We start from the raw sequence: 21,280 nt of genomic DNA, 5'->3' as shown, positions 1-21,280 counted from the left end.
TTATGTGGAAGGAGAGGCACTAAAGGGGCTGATGCTTTCAGAGAGCAAAAGGGGCACAAAGCTAGCAATCATGGCAAAGGCAGTCAGAGTGGCTGGGGATAGGAGTCACAGGGACTGAGTGGCTCAGCTGGGATCAGCCGGAAGCAGGCTTAAGACAGCCAGAAGTATCCTTGTTAGGAGAAGGAGGCCGACTGCATCCTATACAGTGTCAGGGTCCAGAGACAACAATGTATCCATGGACACGCTTTTCACCAGCTTAAGTAGCCCTTGGTTAATGAAAAAAAAAAAAAAAAGGTTCATTTTCCAACCTAGATCCTCACAGTCCCACCATGTGCAGGCAGCTGCAGGTGCAGAGGGGCTGGGGGGGGGCGAGGGGGGGCGCTAGAGCTCCAAGATGCTGGCCTTCTAGGGGAATGTACACAAACACACAGAGGTATGGATCTCTGCATCTAGTAGTACACATAGTGGGTAGGACATGGAGAAAAACGACTTTAAAGTAGACAGGTAAAGTAGCCCTGGAGTCTGGGCCAGGGGTAGGGGGCTGATATGTGGTTACTAGGAACCCACTGTGTCTTCCAGCTTCTCTCTCTCCCTACAGATTCTCCATAGGAAGTTTGTCTCCATGAGCCATACTCAGTAAAACGGGGATGTGAGACTGTTCATGGGGCTGAATGCTGGGGATCAGAAGGGAAGGGGAAGCAGGTGTTGAACACAGAGCTCAGCGAGGTGGCCCCCAGTGCTCTCCAAGGGAATCCGTTCTGGTGATTTGCAGGGCTGACAAGGTTAGACCAGTTGCCCTGACAAGTGAGGAGTGTGGGCTGGCCCCAAGCTGGGGTGAAGCCTAGGGTGGGTTCCTGGGGGGAAAGGAAGAGAATAAGGACATTGTGTAAGGAGCGCAGCCTACAACGGGAAGGCATCACTCTCACACCTGTCCACACCTTACTATGAGGACCGAGTATCCAGAGCGACCATCCCAGTCAGCAACCACGAGTGCCATTTAATATCACTGCTACATTGTTACCACAGAAAGCTGGGTAGATCATGTTAGGGGTGAAAACTTCCCAGAGAGTGTCAACTTGTTGACTCTATTGCTCCCTAATGAGGGAGCAGAGATGTCCATTCAAGGATGAGCAGATGGGGAAAGAAGCTGGAGGCGGGGAAGGGCTGATTAGAAGGAGCTGAGGTGTGAACGCAAGCCTTCTTTCTTCATGGGAGTCATGTGGGCGTGGATCTGCCTTGTGGGTGCTCTTGGCATATGAAGGACCTGGAGAAAGAGGGAGGTTTTAGTCAGCTCTGCTCCACAACAAAATTCCACACCCCAGGTGGCTTCAACAGCAGATAGCTATTTCTCTCAGTTCTAGAAGCTCGGGAAAACCCAAGATGAAGCTGACAACTGACCCAGTATCTGAGGAGGCCCTCTTCGGGGCTGGAAGCCAGTGGACTCCTCACTGTCTCTCTTGGCTCTCCATTTGCTTTCTAGGGACACAAGGCCCAATTTAACCTCAGTTACTCCTTTGGAGGCCCAGTCTCTGCCCAGACATCTTGGGTCTGCGGCTTTAACAGATGAGTTTTGAAGAGGCCCAACCTTCAGTTGAGACCAGAGGCCTTCCAGGTATGCCAGGCTGAGGCAGGAGAAAGTAGTACGCAAGGACTGAAGGTCCTTCCAGAGACTGACTGAGGAGTCTCCCGGGTCCAGCAAGAGCCATGGAGCCTGGTGGCTGCCCAGGCACTTGGAAAGCAGTTCCTGGAAGTGAGAAGTTTTGCTTTTCTTTTAGGATAATCTTATTTCACTCCCCTCCCTGCCTCTTGGTTTTTAGGGACAGGGTTTCTCTGGGTAGCCCTGGCTGTCCTGGAACTCACTCTGTAGACCAGGCTGGCTTCAGAGATCCACCTGCCTCTGCTTCTGGAGTGCAGAGATTAACGGTGTGTGTCACCACTGCCCGGCTTTTAGGTTTATTTTTATTATTTTAAATCGTGGGAATGTGTCTGTGCACATGTGAATGCTGGTGCCCCTGCTGGCCAGAGGCACTGGATTCCTATGCAGCTGTAACTCCAGGGCCTTGGGTATCAGCTGTGAGATGGCTCGTGTGCATGTTGGCAATTGAATTCCTGTTCTCTGCAAGACCCATACATGGGCTTAACACCTGAGCCACCTCTCCGTTCTCCATGCAGACACTCCTAAGTCAGAACCGGGCAAAATGACAACCTCCAACAGTTACTAACATCAGTAGAAACTTACTGGTGTCTATACCCGACTCTACCCAAGGATTTGTATTTCTTCCAATTCTACCCAGCAGTGGAGAACAAGTCTCCATGCCTCTAAGTTTGGAGCAGATAATGAGATTATGGGAAAAACACAGGAGGGTAGAAAAAGACTTCTACCGTCCCTCTCTTAATTAGGAGCATGTTAGAAAACCTTACCTGGTCGGTTCACATCATATAAATGCCCCTGCTATTGTTATGCTAAGTGAATAACAGGTGTGGTGTTTGGAGGGAAAGAAAAACAAGCTCTTCTGGAGCCCAGGTGCCTATCTATTATTTTATATATGCATCGTCTCATTTGTACAGTTATGACCCTGCGAACCTAGCACTAGCTCAGTTTACCTATTGGCTTGTTCATGTTTAAGGTGAAGTGAGCGGTTCTTCACTTCCCACAGAGAGAAACGCAGGCTCAGAGAGGTTTTGTGACTCAGTGGAGGTGCTCGAGCTGATAAGAGATAGAGCTGGATTTTGAACTTGGGTCTTTTGAATGATGATGGCCAAGTCCAATGCCTTCTTTGCTGCCCTGGTACACCCGAACCAAACGGGGCCAAGAACAAATGTAGCACCAGCCGCTCCACACAGTCCGAATGGGGATCACTGACAGGCAGCACACACGGACGGGTCTGCGTCTTTCCTCATGACCAAGTCACGGGTTGGCATGCTTGGTCCCAGCTGGGAATCATCTAATGGGAAAGAGATGCAAGGTGGTCCCAGCACAAAGCCAAGGTGACATGTGCCTCTACTGACAACCAATACCCAACCTGCGATGGAGGGTCCTTCCCTATCTCAGCTCTCACAGGGTGGCTTTGATGCTGACTCCTTTCTCTGTCTAATCTCACGCTCCTATCTCTGCTGTAGCTCTTCTCAGTGTCTGTGCCACTGATCCCACAGTGCATACAGCTTCCTAAATCCAAGCCTGAGATAGTGCCATAGCTTCTCTGTCACACTGCTCAGTGGAGCTATGTCCCGGTTATTTATTTGAGACAAACTGTCCCTATGTAGGCCAGGCTGGCTGGGAACTCACATTCTACGGGCCTGTGCTGTGGTCAGCTTCCCCACTTAACTTTTAAAGTCTTAATTCAAGTAAGTTGACTTCATCACAGAAGCCGTTTCTGACCTTCCAAAGCCAGCTTGGTGTCCCCTTCCCTCCCATGGTACCTGGAAATTCCCCCTGTAAGAGCCTCACACTTCTTTGGGGGTCGGGTGATCTTTCTGATAACTCCTGTATATGGGAACACCCCAAGAGCAGGCACTGCCATCCCCTCTATACAGAGTGTAGCTCACGGCAAGCGCTCAGTTAAGGTCACCAAATTAGCAAACAAAAATCCAGGATTGCCAGTTCAATTCAAACTTCAGACAAAGGGCTGGAAGGATTGCTCAGTGGTTAAGAACACTGGCTGCTCTTGCAGAGAGAATCCAGGTTCAGATTCCCAGAACCCACATGGTGACTCACGATGGTTTGTAACTCCAGTTCCTGGAGAGCCAACACCTTCTTCTGACCTCTGCAAGCACTAGAATATAAACAACCCATAGACACATGTGCTGACAAAACACACATAAATGATTTAAAAAAAAAAAGTTCAGGCAAACTGAATAACAGTAATACAATGATAATTGAAAAAAATCTTGCATTTTCTGATGCCCTTATCTCAATAAATGTCAATGGTGTTACTTTGCACATGAATAATTAAAAAAAAAAAACAACCCCACTTAGGAAAGAAAAGCTATATATATGGAAGAAAGCAGGAAAATTTAGTTTGCCTGGGACATAAGATTTGTGCAAAGGTGTTACAGACAAGAAGATTAGGAAAGTCTGGTCCCCATATGCTCAGAGTACCTAATGAGCACATTGTGAATACTGACAAGAGACCCAAGGGATGGATGCCTTATTTCCTGCAGCAGGGGGGCGGGGTTCAGGGTGGGAGAAGGGGTGGGTACTGGTTTGCTTTACTTTCGTTCTGAGATAGAATCTCATGGCGCTCACGCTGTGTTGTCTAAGGATGGCTTTGAACTTCTGATCTTCCTCCCTCCACCTCCCCAGTGCTGGGATCACAGGTGTGCACCGTCATGCCTGGCTGTATACAGTGTCAGGGATGTAACCCAGGTCTTCGTGTGTGTTAGGCAATGACGCTACCCACTGAGTTACAACATCCCAAGCCCAAGGTGGTATTGAATGGTAATCAAATAAAATGACACCAAAATACTCTAATGACTTTGTCTATGATCTTGAGGTGTAGCCTCGGTACATCCAAAGCTCACACTCAGAGTGGTACCACGTCCCAATGGATGGGGATATGAGACTGTCTTCCCAGGCGTGGTGCAAGGCCTGCAACCACATGGGGTAAGGATAGCTCTGCAAAATACGACAGCCCCGGGGAGCAGAGATCTTCCTGTGGGTCCAGCTGGACGTCTGCGCTAGGCCTTAGCCTGATATGATCTCTAAAGGGCAGGACAAACTCACGCCCTGCTTCTCTGTCCTTATCCAGAGAGCAGAGGAGACCACCAGTTCCCCTGGGGACCCCTATCACACCAGGGTCCCCCTAGGACTTCCTGAGCAGAGTGCAACCCTGGAGGAGTCTCCCTAATTTTCTGAAACAGGACCCTGGGCTCCCTGGCCTAGGCTGCCAGGCAGTGAATCGAGGAGAGGGATGGTGTCGGGCTCCCGGGAGGAAACAAGCTTTCATTGTGTGCCCCTGGACCAGGAGGCACAATGGAAGCCTGTGTCCTGGCAGCAGCTGTGTGTTTGGCTCTGGCTGTGGTAGACACTGGCCTTGGAGAGGCACAGAGCCTAGGGGACCCCGGCTGTTTCATGTCCCTCCAAGTGAGACCCACGGGCTGCCTTCCTGTGCCCAACGGACAACCTGTATCTGAGGGGTGGAGTCTGACCCACCGTAAGCAAGCATGTGCTTCTGAGCATGCATGAGCTTTTGAGCATGTGTGAGCACATATGTACTCAAACAGGTGCCTTCCCAAGGTGCGGGCCAGGGAACAGAACTGGCTGACAAGCTTCCTTGGAAGAACTGTTTTTAGGAATGGGCTCCATGGGTCTTTCAGTGGAAATGCAGATTGTGTGAGTTAGCAAGTTAGCGAACACATGTGTACTCACATCGACACAGGCTGAAGGTACTTACACAGCCACCACAGTTAGAAGCCAGAGACACAGTTAGAAGACAGAGTGGGGGGAGGGTTTCCTACAGTGGTCACTGCCCAGACGCTCCCGAGAATCTGATCTTGGTTGCTCCCATAATTCAGCCTCTTCTGACCTCTGACCTCTGCTTCCTGCCGCTTCCTGAATTCTAAAGTCATCAGGACTGGGGTCCTACGCTTTGCCTGCATCTTCATCTTCAACAAGATGTGTCTAGTGGGACCTTTGCCTGACGCATGAAAGTATTGTCAGTCGCACAAAATCCAGAACTCAAGAAAGACTTCCTTGATATTTAATAGATTTAATATTCTCTTCTTCGTCCCAGTTTTAGACTGTCTTGAGTTATGCAAGGTTCTCTGGGAGTTCTGAGCTCCAGGACGGGGCGGGCTCTTTGGCGTGAGGGGGCGTGGTACTTTCTGTTCACTCAGGTTCAGTGGATGGCCTCTTCCACTGCTGAGCAAGCACTCTAGTGTGCACCTGGATGGTTGGTTTTCTAAAAAACGATGCTGTTTTTTTAAAGTGGGAGGGGCCAACAGGACGCTCTTTGAGGTGACAGACCCTCTACTCACTCTTGGACAGAAAGTGAACAAGTTCTAGACTCAGGAACCTGTTCTACGACCAAAAGCTGTTAGTGGTGTGTGACTTCAGGGGACATTTCAGACAAAGCCAGACTGGACCGTCAAGCCACAGGGCTGTTTGAGCAGTAAATGAAGGCCTGCTCTTCATTAAACGTAAGCTGGTGCAAGAGCAACTCAGCAGTAACAATTCAGAAGTGCTTTGGTCACACGGCAACTCGAGGTACTGTCCTTTGTTGGTTCAGTCGAGGGGAGATTGCTTAGTAGGCTTAGTACTCCCCGTGCAAGTGTAGGCACTAGTGTCTGGATCCCCAGCTCCACGTGGGCAGGCGTGGCGGCTGCCTGGAACTCTGGGACTCAGGAGGCCCTCTTCTGGCCTCTGGGAGTACTCACACACACAGCGCACAGACAGGGACCAGCAAAATACCCACATACATAAAACAAGAGTGGGAAACAAATTTAAATTAAAAAACTAAAATTAATGATTTAAACTACCACCACCCCCTCCACAATTAAAGTAAATAGCTTGGGAAGTTTTCAAAATAAGGGTTTACATTTTTTTTTGAATCGGTTGGCTAAAAATATAAAAACTCACATCTTCAAAATTATTTTGTAAAGAATAAGATTTTGACATTAGGAAAGACAGATGCTCACTATCCAACTGTGTAGTTGATCAGTGGGGGTTACTGTAATGTCTTGATTAAACGGACAGAGCAATGATGCTCTTCTGTCCCCTAAGGCCTCTTAGTGATGGCCTGAACCCTGAGTCAAACTGAACTGGGCTAGGTTTTCCAGCTGCTCTACGGCTTTGTTTAAAAAAAAATAATTGAGAATGTAATAGCTCGGTCACAGACAGAATAGTGTTCCTTTTAATAAGAATATTCAGTACCGGAGTGGGAGGCTCTACCCAGCTACTGCCTCCTGCTTCTGACTCATCTGCTCAGGACATAAAAAAAAAGTCTCCTTTTCATGTGTATTTATGACAGGGTCTCATGCAGGCCCTGAACTTATGATCCTCCTGCCTCTGCCCCGCCCCCCCCCCCCAAAGCTGGGATTTCAAGCATGCACCACCATTCCCAGACCAAATCATTCTTCTATAAAGGACCTTGGTTGGAAGTTTTATCTCTTTCAACGAGGCTGCCTTCAGCTGGCCTGTCTGTCTATACCAGACTGCTGGATCCTCAGAGAATAGTTTTAGGGTCCAGTTTAAGATTCAGGAGTAGTAGCATTAGCAGTTGTCAGACATGCTGGAGTTGCCTTTGGTGATGGTTAATATAATTTAAACGACAGTGGAGCAGTGGTTCTCATCAGGAAGGCTGGGAACCACTGGTCTATAAGATTTATATGTGGGCAGAAGGTAGGGGGATGCAGCAGGGGGCATCTGGAATCTCAGGTGACTGTCTAATGACCCTTCCTCTTTCTATGAGGGAGCATCAACAGACATGCTCTTGTTGAGGGGCGCCTGTGGTAGTCACAGCGACTCTGAGGAAGATGGCGACTGCTGCTATGCTCTGAGGTCAATCTTCCACCACAAATGAATTCCACGACACAGGGATCTAGGCTTACGCATCCATTGCCACAGTCATGATAAAAGGCAGCCATCCCCTCCAGGTGCTTCCTTGTGATCTTTGTGTGGTTTGCGATCCGCTCTGTGTGCTATGAGACTATTTAACGGGAGCTCCGCCCCCTCACACCGACCCACTCCGACCCACTCCACCATACGCTCCTATACCTGGTGTTTCTTGCTTGATGACGAAGGGACTCTCTAAATCACAGGGATCCCTGTTCGCAGGGATTTCTGCTGGCTGAGCTCTGCTTATGATTGCCCATAAAATCCATTCCATCTGTCGGTGAGACCCATAATGACATAGGGGCGTATTTGAGGACATGAGTCCTGACTTCAGAGCTCATCACCCTGAAGAGAATGGTGTGCCTGTTTTGTTTTCTTAGAGGGACGACAAATGGTGGCTCTGAGGTTGCTCTATGTCTCTCCACGGTTTTCACATGAAAATCCCCTCAGAACAACATTTAAACGCCCCCCTCCAGTGGCCCTCCACCTGTGGACTGTTAGGGTTCAATGTGAAACGTCCCCCTCGAGCCCATAACCGAGCATGTAGTCTCTGCCCCTGGTGCTGTTTGGAGTGCTACAGAGCCCCTAGCAAAGGAGGCCTGGATGATGGAATCGGGTCACTACGCTCGGGTTTAAGACCAGTTTAGAGTGCTTTGGTTCCAGTGTATGATCTCTGCTTCCTCATCAGTCATGATGTGAAATGAAGAGCCGCATCCGTCCTCACATCACGATGGATGGAATGGAAGGCGCCCACCATCACAGATGGAGCAGGGCCCGCCATTCCTTCGCAACCGTGACGTACCCGAAACCTCTGACACCACGTGCCAAAATACGCGTTTCAACCTCTAAGTTGCTTCTACCAAGTGTTTTGTCCACATTGACGAGTAATTAAGACATGGACCATTGCAAGATAACGGGGGAAACGGACTCACACGGAGAAACTGTACTAACACGGGGAGAAACGGGCAGGAGGGTGGAAGAGGTGGGGGCAGCGTGGGAGTCAGACTGCCTGGGGATCACTGTGACCATCCACTTTTTCTCTTCCTGAATTTTTGAAATGACATTTATTGACTTATTTTGTGTGTGTGTTTGTGTGCATGCGCACACACATCTGGGGGTCAAAGGACAGCTTGCCAGGAGTGGGTTCTCTTCTTGTGATCAGTCTTGGTGGCAATCACTCTCATGCGCTAAGCCATCCCACCAGCCCTGGCCCCTCCACTTGCGGACACAGGAGACCTGGGGTAGCAACTTAACCTTCTGGTACCTCAGTTCCCTCTTTTGCAAAATCAGGAAAACAACAGTGCCTGCACCACGGGGCGTTAAATAAGACTAATTTAAGTGATATTTGTAATGCATTTAAGCCAACGCTTCCCAGAATATTTAAGTAGAGGACTCTTACAACTCAACCGTAAGAAGCGATGCAACTTAAAAACAGGTACAAACTTTGGATGCTTCACCAAAGATGATCTATAGATAAGGTCCCAAAACTCATACAAAATGATCTCTCTTATTAGTTACTGGGGAGACACCAAAGAAACCAAAAGGTAGCACAGGGTGTTCCAGTTCTAATGGCTACAATTTAAAAAGTGATCTTGCCAGGTGCTAAAGAGGATGTGGAGGGGGTGCGAGTTTCCTTTGTCATCAGTGGGAATGGCCAGAGGGTACAACTGCCTAGGGAACACGTTGAGCAGTTTCTTCCAAAGTTAAATATCCACACACCCCACGATTTAGCGATTCTGCTTCTAAATATTTAGACAAAAGAAATAAAATACACGTGGGCACAAATGTAATATGCAAAGATTTATAGCAGCTTCATTCACAAGGGCCTCAAACCAGAATCGACCCAACTGTTCATCTCCGAGGAGTGCACAAGCAAACTCTTAGTTGGCGTCAATACTGTAATGGAATAGCAGACGTAGTTAATTTATATAGAGAAGTAAGCCTAAGGTTAGACCTACACATTGCGTGGGGCACTGGTGGGCAAACTGGACAGCGAGAGTGGGAAGTGTGGTCAAGACAAATGACTCACCTCATGGCCCAAAGAGAAGAGGAGGAGCCTCGGGCCCCACAGTCCCTTCAGGAGCACACGCCAGAGCCTATAGAACGCCCACTGGGCTCTGCCTCCTAAGCAGTGACCTCTTCCTGAAGGTGCCACTCTGGAAATCAGGCTGTTAACAGCCAAACTGTGGTAGCTACTTAGCAATCCAAACAATGAAATGAAATAAAAGAAATTAAATGAAATGAACTCCTCACATATACAGCACTGGTAAATCCCCAAATTGAATACGGCCACAGGATGAAGCCAGATATAAATGATGACACTCGGTTCCATGTAGTTCTATTCTAGGAAAACGCAAAATCGTGGGGACAGAAGTCAGATGACAAGGGAGGGGTGTGAGGGAAGAAACAGCTGCCAAGGAAACCTGTCAGGGTGACAGAATCATCCTGTGACGTCTGTGATCGTGGTGGTAATTCCCTCTCTATGAACCAAACTCACTGAACTTCACCCTGGAAAACGGTGAATTTTACCGTATATAAATTATATTTCTGTAAGCCAAATGCTATCAAAACAATGACTAGTGCATTCAGTAAGGCATATGTTTAGTGCATAAGAAATCTGGAAATTTATACCAAGAGTAATTTCAGGGATTAGCTCTAAATAGCAAGATTATTGTGATTATTTTTTAGCTACTTCTTTGTGGGTTTTATATACAAAATTAAATACTTTAAAAAATGGAAGTTGGAAAAGTGATTCTAACATTTGTATGGGAGTATAAAGGAGCCAAAGTTGCCAGGAAACTTTTGAAGAATAAGGGGCTGGAAAACAAAGACAAACTTCAAAATGTATTCTCAGGTGCAGTGAAAAGTGCCACTGCGCCTTATGTGATGCTAGCAAACCTACACAAAGCTCAGTGGAGCAGAGTTGACGGTCCGGGCGCACGCCACAGTCATAAAGAGCTGACTTGCTTTTTCTTTCTTTTCTTTTTGATTTTTGAGACAGGGTTTCTCTGTGTAGCCATGGCTTCCTAGACCTCGCTCTGTAGAACTGGAAACAAGTGAACATGCAGCCGCAGGTGAGTGAACACTTGGTGTTCTATGTAGACCAGGCTGGCCTCGAACTTAGTGATCCACCTGATACTGCCTGGCCAGGACAACTGATTTTCAACAAGGCTCAGGCAATGAGGTACAGAAAAGGCACTTTTCAAAAAGAAAAAAAAGCCTATTTTTAATAATTTAGACTTCTTAATTTTATTTTATGTTGAAAAGCATTTTGCCTGCATGGTGGGTATACAGCATATGTATACCACTGTACTACCTGCTGCCCCAGAGATCCAAAGAGGGTGTTGGATTCCCTAGAACCGTTGTGAACTACCATATGGCTACTGGGAACTGAACCTGGGTCCTCTGCAAGAATGGCAAGTGGTTTTAACCACTGAGCCATCCTGCCAGCCCCCAAGTTATCTTATTTTTAAATAAATAAATAGATAGATAGGTGAATAAATAAATAAATAAATAAATAAATAAATAAATAAATTTGTTTTCAAGACAGGGCTTCTCTGTGTAATAGCCCTGGCTATTCACCTTGTACACCAGGATGGTCTCGAAATCACAGAAACCCACTTGGCTCTGAATCCTGAGTGTCACCTGGCTGGCTTGTATTATTTTTAATTATGTTTGTGTCAGATGTCTGAATGTTCCACGTACCGCATGTCAGGAGAACCTAGCATGGACTCTGAACCTAAGTGTAATTATCAAACTATGGGATATCCAGTAGACAATATCAGTTGCTGTGGGGTTGGCAAGCATTAGATACCACACCAAAAGCATAGCCTGTCAAAGAATGAACTGCTAAACGGGACTTTGGGAAAAGTCAAATATTTTGTTCAAAGAATGAAAACCCCCACACACTGGGAGAGGTTGCTTCCACATCTTGGCTATGATAACAGAATTGTACACAGACGACATGAAACACTTCCACTCTGCTGCAAAGACAACAAACTAATCAAATACAGACCAAAGCTTTGAGATACCACGATTACAGAGTAGCTAAGGTAAAAAACCTACCATTCCAAGTGCCGATGAAGACATGGGGGGGGGGGGAACTGCAGGGCAACATAGCTAACGAGAGTTATGACGGCTGACCTCTCAGGAAAACATTTTGGCACATTCTTTAAAAGTTCAATGAACATACACTATGTACCCTGCATTCCATGCCTCGGTGCTGGTAGAACTCCCGTTCACCACGGGTACCCACGGCAGCGCTATCTGTAGCAGCCTGTGGCCACAGGTGATCGAGTAACTGGGGTTTTAACCACAGATGCCGCCAACGTCACTTGGAAGGTAAAAGGCATTAATCACTCACAAATATGTCAACACAAATGCTTCTCAAAAACCAAGTGGAGAAAGAGAAGGCTGGGAGAAAGAGCACATATTGCATGATGTCACTTATATAACATTATTTAAGAATGAGAACTAACCTACAGGGTCAGAAAAGAACATGGGGCATCTCCCGAAGGGACCTTCCAGAGGGACCACACAGAGCGCTGAAAGTGCCAGGTTCTTGGTTGTAATGAATGTTTTTCTTTTTATTACTTTATTATGTGTGTGTGTGGGGGGGGTGTTTTTGGCTTCTGTCTATGCACCACGTTTGTGCGAGGAAGTAGAAGAGGGTGTTGGATCCCTGAAACAAGAGTTACAGGCAGTTGTGAGCTGCCTTGTGCATGCTGAGAATTGAACCTGGATCCTTTGGGAACACAGACAATGCTCTTAACCACTGAGCCAGTGCCTGTTGTGATGGTTTTAAGGGTGTATACATATCTATAAACTCATCAGATTATATGTCTTAGGAGTGTGTAGTGCAGGAGCTGGAGACATGGCCCCACGGCTCAAAGTATTTATTGCTCTTCCAGAGGCCCAGAGTTTGGCTCTCAGTGCTGCCACCCGGAAGCTCACAACCAACTGCAAGCCAAGCTCCAGGAGCTCTGATGCTTACTTCTGTTCCTCCGCATGGAGCATGCACATGCACACATGGACACACACACACACACACACACCTTTAAAAATTGTGTAGGGCTTTGCCCCTTCTTAGAATTGGGAACAAAACACCCATGGAAGGAGTTACAGAGACAAAGTTTGGAGCTGAGAGGAAAGGATGGACCATCTAGAGACTGCCATACCCGGGGATCCATCCCATAATCAGCCTCCAAACACTGACACCATTGTATATACTAGCAAGATTTTGCTGAAAGGACCCTGATATAGCTGTCTCTTGTGAGACTCTGCCGGGGCCTAGCAAACACAGGAGTGGATGTTCACAGTCAGCTATTGGATGGACCACAGGGCCCCCAATGGAGGAGCTAGAGAAAGTACCCAAGGAGCTAAAGGGGTCTGCAACCCTATAGGTGGAACAACAATATGAACCAGTATCCCCCGGAGCTCGTGTCTCTAGCAGCATATGTATCAGAAGATGGCCTGGTCGGCCATCAGTGGAAAGAGGCCCCTTGGTCTTGCAATCTTTATATGCCTCAGTACAGGGGAACGACAGGGCCCAGAAGTGGGAGTGGGTGTGTAGAGGAGTGGGGGGGGGTATGGGGGACTTTTGGGATAGCATTTGAAATGTAAATGAAGAAAATACCTTAAAAAATCACAAAATGATGGCAGTGATAAAAAAAATTGTGTAGGGGCTACCTTCCAAGTGATAATTTTTACTAGGACTATAAGGACAAGGACATTGCAATTACATGTCCATATTTTTACAGTTAGTGACTTTGGAGCCCTATTTGATTGTCTAGGAACTACTTCGAAAACTTGTGTGCACGGACTGTGCGCATCCTCATAGCTACCTATCTGAGTTTTGATTTTGTGCTTGGTTCTCACTAAGTTTATGCGTCACTAAGTTTATGTGTCCAAAGCCAGGAACACAGTCCTCTGCTTCTATGGGGAAAACAGAAAATCACAAGTTACATCTGCTTCTTCCCTCCATCCAACACCTTCTTCCACAGCATTTCTAGAAATGAGAGGGAAAGGGAGGGGGAGGGAGAGGGAGGGAGAGACAGAGATAGAGACACAGAGACACAGAGAGAGAGAAAGAGGAAAGGGAGAGAGAGAAGAGACTTTCCAGTTCAACTTCGGACATCCAAGATCCTTCACACCCTGCCCCATCTCCTTCGCAGCCTACCTCCCACGCTGGAGCACTCCCCAGGTGCTCCTGCCACCCCGAGTGTTTGCTCAGCTTGCCCACTGTGAGCCTGCCCTTCCCCTCCTCAGACATTCACTTGCAAAGGTCTCCTATCTGTCCTTCAATCCCAGCAGGCAGATCTCAACCTCCGCTCCTCTCTGCACTTGAACCGCACCTGCGTCCTCTCTCTGAGATTATTAACTGCACACAGTAATTAAGGTATGTCTGTTTTTGTTAGGAAAGACCCACACTGTACCAAGTGGTCTCTGTGAAATGTCTTTCCTTCCCCCATTAAAGTTCTAACTGCATGCCTGCTCAGCCCTGCACCCTCGAAGACATTCTTCTGACTTCTGACTCTTTGTGCCTTCCTCCCCTGGGGCCTGCTTTCCTGCACACGGTCCAGTGTGGCTTTCTCACCATCAGGAAATAACAAAGAGCAAGATCGAATCCCTCCTTTGCAAGGTATGATCTAAAACTTGAAGACCAGCTCTCTACATATCTCTCGGCCACAGTTTAGTAGCAACCACAAACACCTGCAAAGTTACCTGGGAAGTGCAGCTATGCTAAGATAGTCATGCGCTCTCCTAAAAGTCAGGCTACTTTGAGAGGGAAGGAAGACCTCGGGGTGATTGACAATCTGTCACACTCTGCCCCTTCGGCACCCAATATCTGCTAACCTCACACACAAAACACAAATGCTACCTGCCAAGGGAAGCCACCCAGTATCCTGCACTGACCCCTTCAGTCACGGCTGGATGCTGGCTGCCACCTGTGGCCTGGAGACCAGCACACAAGAGCGAGTGCTCCCCACCCCTCCTGCACACAGTGAGGGACAGTGTGGTAGCATGAAGACGGAAGAGCCACACACCACAACTGAAACCAACCCTGACTCAGAAAACAAAACAGCAGGGGCTCAGCAGACAGCCCCAGTCCCTGGTAATTAACCAAACCAGGCAGCTCAGAAGCCTTAAAGACTCCTTGTTCTTCCGACTTTTCTGGAAGTAATTCCCTGCCCAGCATCCTTCTCAGGCTGTGGCTTTATCCTCTGGGAGGCTCTAACTGGGTCATCACCCTCTGTCACCACATCTATAGCAGGCCCTGAACAGCCAGAGGTCTTGTCTGGACAGAGTTTGTGGGCCCAACAACTGGCTGTACTTTCTCTGGATGCTCTGCCCAGGCCCCTCCCAGGTTCCTCCCAGTCTCTGGGCTTAGTGGCCCACCATTTCCAGGCCATCTGAGACAATGGGCCCAGGTGAAAAGCGAACACGCCCTTAATCTGGTCTTGGCTGCTGAGGTGATTGCCATTGTGCTGGGGAGAATTCCGAGCTGGAAAAGCCTGAGAAAGGCCCAGGGCACAGTTCCTATCCAGCCTGGTTGTGGAGAGTCAGCCTAGATCACTGCCTTTCATTTGGGACCTGGATGCATGTGGCTTCCAGAGTTCTCCGAGGCTCCAACGTGCCAGACTCAGTCAACTCAGATGTCTGGCAACCAGTAGGTGAGCTTTCTTGGCAGAAGTATATTCCCAATCCTCCTTGGCTTGCAGACCAGCCAGTTCTAACCCAAGTTCTTTTCTTTTTTCTTTTAAGGAATTTGTTGAAATCAGCAAGAAGTAATGAGACTTACTCACCAATTCCCAAATTCTTCTCTAGTTACAGGGCCAAGAGCAAGTTAGCTTTCCTGCCCATTCCCTGTCCCAGATGACAATTCCACTAACTCCTATGTCAGAGCATAGAGCTTCCCGGCTATAACGCTTGGGCCTGCTCTGCCCGAGAGGATACTGGATAGTAGACATGTGAGACGCTTTCAGGCACAGTTGTCCTCAGCATCCACATGGAATGGGTTCCCTGTCCCTCGTGGATAACAACATGAGAAGATGCTCTTGTCCCTACCATAAAGCTGGATAATTTTTGCCTAGCCCTGAGCCCCTTAAATGCTTTAAACTATCTCCGGATAACTTATGATGCCTATCATGATGTGAATGCGAGGTAAATACATGTTTAATCAATGGTTTGAGGCTACAATAACGAGAAAAGTCTCTGTGTGCTCAGTACAGATACTCTTTTCTTGACTATTTTCAGTCCACATGGGTTGGGTCCACCCATGTGGAACTCTGTGGCTACAGACTGCTGACTGTATTCTAAATTTGTTATGCAATGGATTTTGGCAGCTGTAACAGGAGAGCAGGCAGAGAAGCAATTTGACCAAGATGGAGGCTTGTCTCTCTGGCATGAGAACATATGAGCAGATACGATGATAGTCAGGGCCCTGGGTTGCACGGTTTGACCCTCCACGGTCCTATGATGTTACTCTCATCTTCTGGCACGCTGTTCACCCCCAAGTTCTTATTCCAGTGGCCAAGAGATAAGTCATGGGAGTGGCCAATCCAGAAGTCCTGTACATTGCCTCAGTTCATATCTGCTTTGTTCTGAATAGGTTGGAAAGTTACTACTTAGTGTTATAGTAGAAGCAAGGCCTTTACGGAGTGCTAAGACACAGAGGCAGAGCCCCTATGAATGGGCTTGTGTGCCGGAAGCCTGCTCCTCTCTGAGGCAGTGCCAAGGTGGCGGGACCATTAAGAGGTAGCACCTCGTAGGAGGTACTCCGGTCCTGGTGGCTCCACTCTCACGAATGGATAACCCTGATCTCTGGAAGTGCACTGGTCTGGTAAGGGTGACTTAGTTCCTACCTTGTTACACAAGAACAAGCTTGGCCTCTCCTCTCCTGCTTCCTGGCCCAATGCTCAGCGCACAAAGCTGGATGCCTCAAGCAGTCCCAGTTGGTCACCGAAGGCCTGGAGGATCCCAGGAGACCCACTGGTCTTCAGTACACTGTTTACAAGGCTGAAGAAGCTGCATTCTCATGTCTGTGGAGGCAGGTGGCAACAGGGTGCACGAGCTCGGAGCACACGTAAAACCCATAGATGAGCTGACAGCGATGAGAAGGCGGCACGAAGGCCAAGCTTCTCCTGTTGGACCTCCTTTTATCTGGTTACCACTACAAGGGGGTCACTCAGATTTGGGGTGGGCCATTCCATCTTATATAACCTGACCAAGCAAATCCCTTACAACCATGCCCCCCACCACCCACTTATTACTCAGTTGCTTCCGAATGGAGTCAAGTTGACAACCAAGATTCACCACCATGCCCACACTCAGCTGTCTGGTTAAAGCATCTTAAACAGACTAAGACAAGCTCCCTCTGGTTTCAGCACTGTTACATGGCTATCTATGGTAAAAGAGGACCATGAAGTGCTGTCTGGACTCTTGGTCACCCTGTGCCCATCAGAAAACCAGCTGGTTCAACACAGTGTGAAAACAGAGGATACAGTGATGTGAGGGGGTAACACTGGCTATCCCTCCCTGGCTGGCTCCCCTCAAGAGGATGGTCTAAGTAAGGAGCGAGGGCCACAGGTTGCCCCTCTGGTCATTTACAGACAAGGCATGGGCCCATCTTGACTACGTGTGTTCATCTCCCATTTTCCCAAACCACAATCCAGGCCCCGAAGAGTGAACACCTGTGGGTCTTTGACAGGCATGTTTCTCTACATAGCTAAACTGTCTTGACCTTTGACGAGTTCTAGATTCTAGAGGTGTGGCTCATCTTCCATGCCCCAATATCCCAGAGGGGCTCTGAAGAAGGCATTGTGTGCTTATTTGTCGAGGTCAGAGCACAGGGAGTTGTCAAGGTCTGAAATTGCTTTTTCTCTTTGACCAGGTTGGTCCCAGGGACTGAACTCAGGTAGTCAGGGTTGGCTGCAATTGCTTTTGCCCAGCTGCTCCTAGGCACTGTGCTTCTCCTGGCTTAGGGTGCCTCTCTCAAGCCTCTGCTTCTCCTGTGACCAACACCTCCTTTTTCCTCTCCCACACCAGCTCTGCGTCTGCTTCTCCAGTGAACAACACGCTGCCCTCCCCTCAGCCCTGTTCCTTTCTCCCTTCTCTGAACCGCCCCTCTCTAAGCTGAGGACAGGCTCCTGCTCTGTCCTCCTCAGTGCTCCAGACCAGCAAGGCTCTCATCCAGCAGACGGTGAATCAGGCTCAGGCCTGGGGGACGGCAATCTGACACCAGGAATGGAAGGTCAAGTTCAAGGTCACAGATCTCGTCCTTAGAAGGTGCCTTACAAATGAGCTTTTATTGTCTTATCCTAACTCATCTGTAGACAGAGGCCTCAATCCTTGGTTTCCTAAACCCTCATGGTCCCTTTCTGAGTTTTCCTGGGCAACAGGACTGTCAACCCACAGAACTGTTCATTTTAAATAAGTTACTTTATAACCCCCTCTATTATTTTATTTTAATTATGTGTATGAGTGTGCATCTGAGCGTGGGTATGCACATGTGAGTGCAGGTGCCTGAGGAGGTCAGGATAGGGTGTCACATACCCTGAGCTGGAGATACAGGTGGTTGTGCAGCCTCTGATGTGGGTGCTGGGAACTGAACTCGGGTCCTCTGGAAGAGCGGCCAACACTCTTAACCACCGAGCCTCTCTGTAGTCATCTCTACCTCTCTTTTAAAAAGATCTATTCTATGCTTTCTCCCTGATTTGAGTATACTACTTTATCTAGTCTCTGAAACCAACCTGGAAGATAAGCCACCTGGCTCCTAGGGATATTAAGCCACCTATCCAAAACTATACTGGGTAACAGGTGGGATAGGATCATATATTGAGTTCCAATACCCTGACTCTCCAGAGGGTCCCACAGCATCTGGAGTCATCTATGAATCTTCTGTACTTTGACTTTTGTTTCTCCTATGCCTCCCCCTCCATGGCAGCCACATGCCAAACACACCTGCCTTGCCAGCCCCTTCCCTGGGCAATCTTTGTTCTGGGGACACCTTCCTTGGGTACATCCTACGCACCAGTCCTCCAGACACACCCTGTGGATTCAGCCTCAGATTCCCAAAGGTCCTGTCTCCACCCTTCAGAAAGAACAGGTCTGACCCACTGGGCTGGGGGAAGCTGAGTTGCAGGGCTCAGCCTGAATAGCTGCTTTCTTCTCACTCGCTCCCCTCCCCTCCCCAGCAGAGCGATCACTCATTAACCCTTCAAACCAGATAACCCTTCATGGGGGGAAGAGAACATGTGCTTATCCTGGGTCATAAAACATCAATATTGACTTCTCAGGGTAAGGCCAAAGGGGATATGGGGGCTGGTGGGGCTTCCCCTCTGTGGTGCTGAGGGGCCGGCTCACCTGACTTCCTTCTCTGTGGGGAATATCTAAACCAGGTCTCCAATACCTGAAGAAGCCCGATCCATGCCTGCTCCCCTTCAAAGGCAATCCCTACACTAGGGGCTCAACTCTTCTCTGCTCCTGGAAGGTATTTAAGGTCCCTCTCTTTCTGTATCCCCTCTAATCTGACCACAGCCCAAGGTCCTAGGTCTGGACACAGTCTGTCACTGCTCTCTTTCCTAACTTTGGGATTTGGACAAGTGATGGACTTGTGTCTCCTTTTTCTAATTTGTGAACGTGGCGTAGAACAGCCCCCTAGCGCATAAGCTATTAGGCTAGTCAACGGAGATCATGTTCAGGAGTGTGTGCTCCTATAGAAGGTGTCCCTCTCTACCTCTGCTCTTGGTATGTGTATCTCTTTATGCCTTCCTCCTTGCTCCTGGCCAAGCTTCACCATCATCCTCGTCCCTCTGGCACATAGTGAGTTAATTCCTCGGTCTCCATCAGGGGCGAGAGGAGGGGTCTACACCTGTGTGGGTCCCCAGAGAGCTCCACATCGCCTCGAGGGCAACATTCATCCATACATTGCATTTGCCTCTGACTCCTCCAGAGGACGAGGACGAGGCGCCCAGTGGGGGAATTTTCAGTCCCTTCAGATGAGATCTCTCCTGAAAGCCGAGCTGGGCAAGCACAGGTAGTAGGTACAATATCCTTGAGCCCCACCCAGAGCCTGCGCCCTCCCCTCTCCTTCTCTTTGTCCCTTCCCTGCTCCAGCTGAGCCTCGCCTGAAGCTGTGGGACACCTGAGGCCCCAGTCCTGAGAGCTTCCAGAGGGGCTGTAACCCTGGGTGCTGGTCAATGATTAATACTGAGCAAACTCAGAACCAGGTGAGGGCTCCCAGCAGGGCTGGGATCAGACAAAGGCCCCCCTGTCTGGCTGAGACACCATCTTGGTGAACAGTTACTGATTACCCTGTCAACTCCAGCAGAGAGGTGGGGTGGGTGGCTGCTATCTCGCCAGGGTGGAGGGTGCTCTGGAGGTGGGGGAACATGGGTGGGGGATGGGTTAAGCTCTTGAGCTCCGGCTTCACTTTTTATGAGCTGCACAGTGTGAGGCTGGTAGCATGAGGGTCTACGGTGCTCAGGGTGTTTCCGTACCTGTCTGTCACAGGGTTGAGGAGAGACAGGTGCCTGCCTCCAATAACAGTTCTCTGCCACTCCCTTCTAACTTTCCAACACTTCCTCCCTTCCTTACAAAACCTGTTGTCTTCTTTGTGCTGGGCCATAGAATCCCCCTGGCTGCCTCACCACCACTTAGCCCCACAAACTTCTGTTTTCCGCCTCTCCTCGAAATGTTCTTAAAAATTCTTCCTCCCTTCCTCCTCTTCTTCCTCCTTCAGGAACCTCTGTCAGTTTCCTTCCTTGTCATCCTGGTCTCCTCCTGCCTGGGTCCCATCTGCTACATCTTACCTCAATGGTGCTCATCTCTTGCCAGGGTCTTCCTGCACTGGGCACCCTCTGCTTCCATGTCTTGCTGCCCAGCCTTCAGCACACCACAGGTGCATGGCCTAGGCCAGCTCTGCCTGGCAAGTCGGGGGACTTCAGTTCCAAGGACAGAACAAGTAGGGAGTGAACGGGGTGCCAGGAGAGCTGGAGGGGCCCATGGGACTCCTCCGCACCCCTCGCTTTTCCTCTAGGACTAAAGACTGGGGATTAGGAGACAATGGGCACACCAGTGGGCACAGTTCACCCTGCACAGAGATGCTGGCGTCTATGCTGTTCTTCATTGACAGAGCCACCTCGCCGTAGGCAAACACCCTCCGGCTAGGCATAAGGAGTACCTTCTGAGGGCCTGAGGGGGAATGCCTTTGGGAGGTGAGAGGAGCTCAGAAGACCCCGTGGAGCATTCCACTGCCAACTGTATCCCCCACTATCCTGGTCCTGGAGTTGCCTTAGCTTGTGAAGTTCATGAAGTCCAGACTTGCCCTGTGGACCTTAGCGATGAAGAACAAGGGCTCTGAGACCCAAGTGAAAGGCAGGGAGAGCAAGGGCGAGGCTAGTAGGTGGGCTACAGTGGGTGGATAAGGTGAGCGCCCAGGGGTCAGCTCCCCGGAGGCCAGCTCCTCTCTCCTTTGCCCAACAGGTTTTCTGGGCAGAAAACTCAGCTCCTAAATCTAATCTCAACAGGAGGGCGCCACCTGCTGTTGGGGAGGCTAAAGTGCCCCTTGCAGATTGGACTGGAGAACTTGGTGTTGAGGCTCCTCGGGGAACAGATGCTCAGTTTGGGACTGTAGTGCATGGACTGAGCCTAGAAGACTCTCAGCAGGCTTAACTGAAAACCTTGAGGCGCCTCCCTCCTCCTTGCCTTTTATGGCTCCACTCATCC

At 49.1% G+C, this 21,280-nt stretch overlaps 1 long non-coding RNA gene across 1 annotated transcript; it reads right to left on the bottom strand.

Annotated features, from left to right (window-relative positions):
- Positions 1-982: 982 nt before the first annotated feature.
- Positions 983-20,518, bottom strand: LOC110312194. The gene is made up of 2 exons (XR_002380035.1): positions 20,365-20,518; positions 983-1,264 (listed from the first exon to the last, which is right to left on the bottom strand). It is a non-coding gene; the product is annotated as an uncharacterized LOC110312194 (long non-coding RNA).
- Between the last annotated feature and the right edge of the window lie 762 nt (positions 20,519-21,280).

Source organism: Mus caroli, chromosome 17 (genome assembly GCF_900094665.2).
Source record: "Mus caroli chromosome 17, CAROLI_EIJ_v1.1, whole genome shotgun sequence".
Classification (NCBI taxonomy): Eukaryota; Metazoa; Chordata; class Mammalia; order Rodentia; family Muridae; genus Mus; species Mus caroli.
The sequence above is the reverse complement of the archived record's forward strand: the minus strand, read 5'-3'. Positions and strand labels throughout refer to the sequence as shown.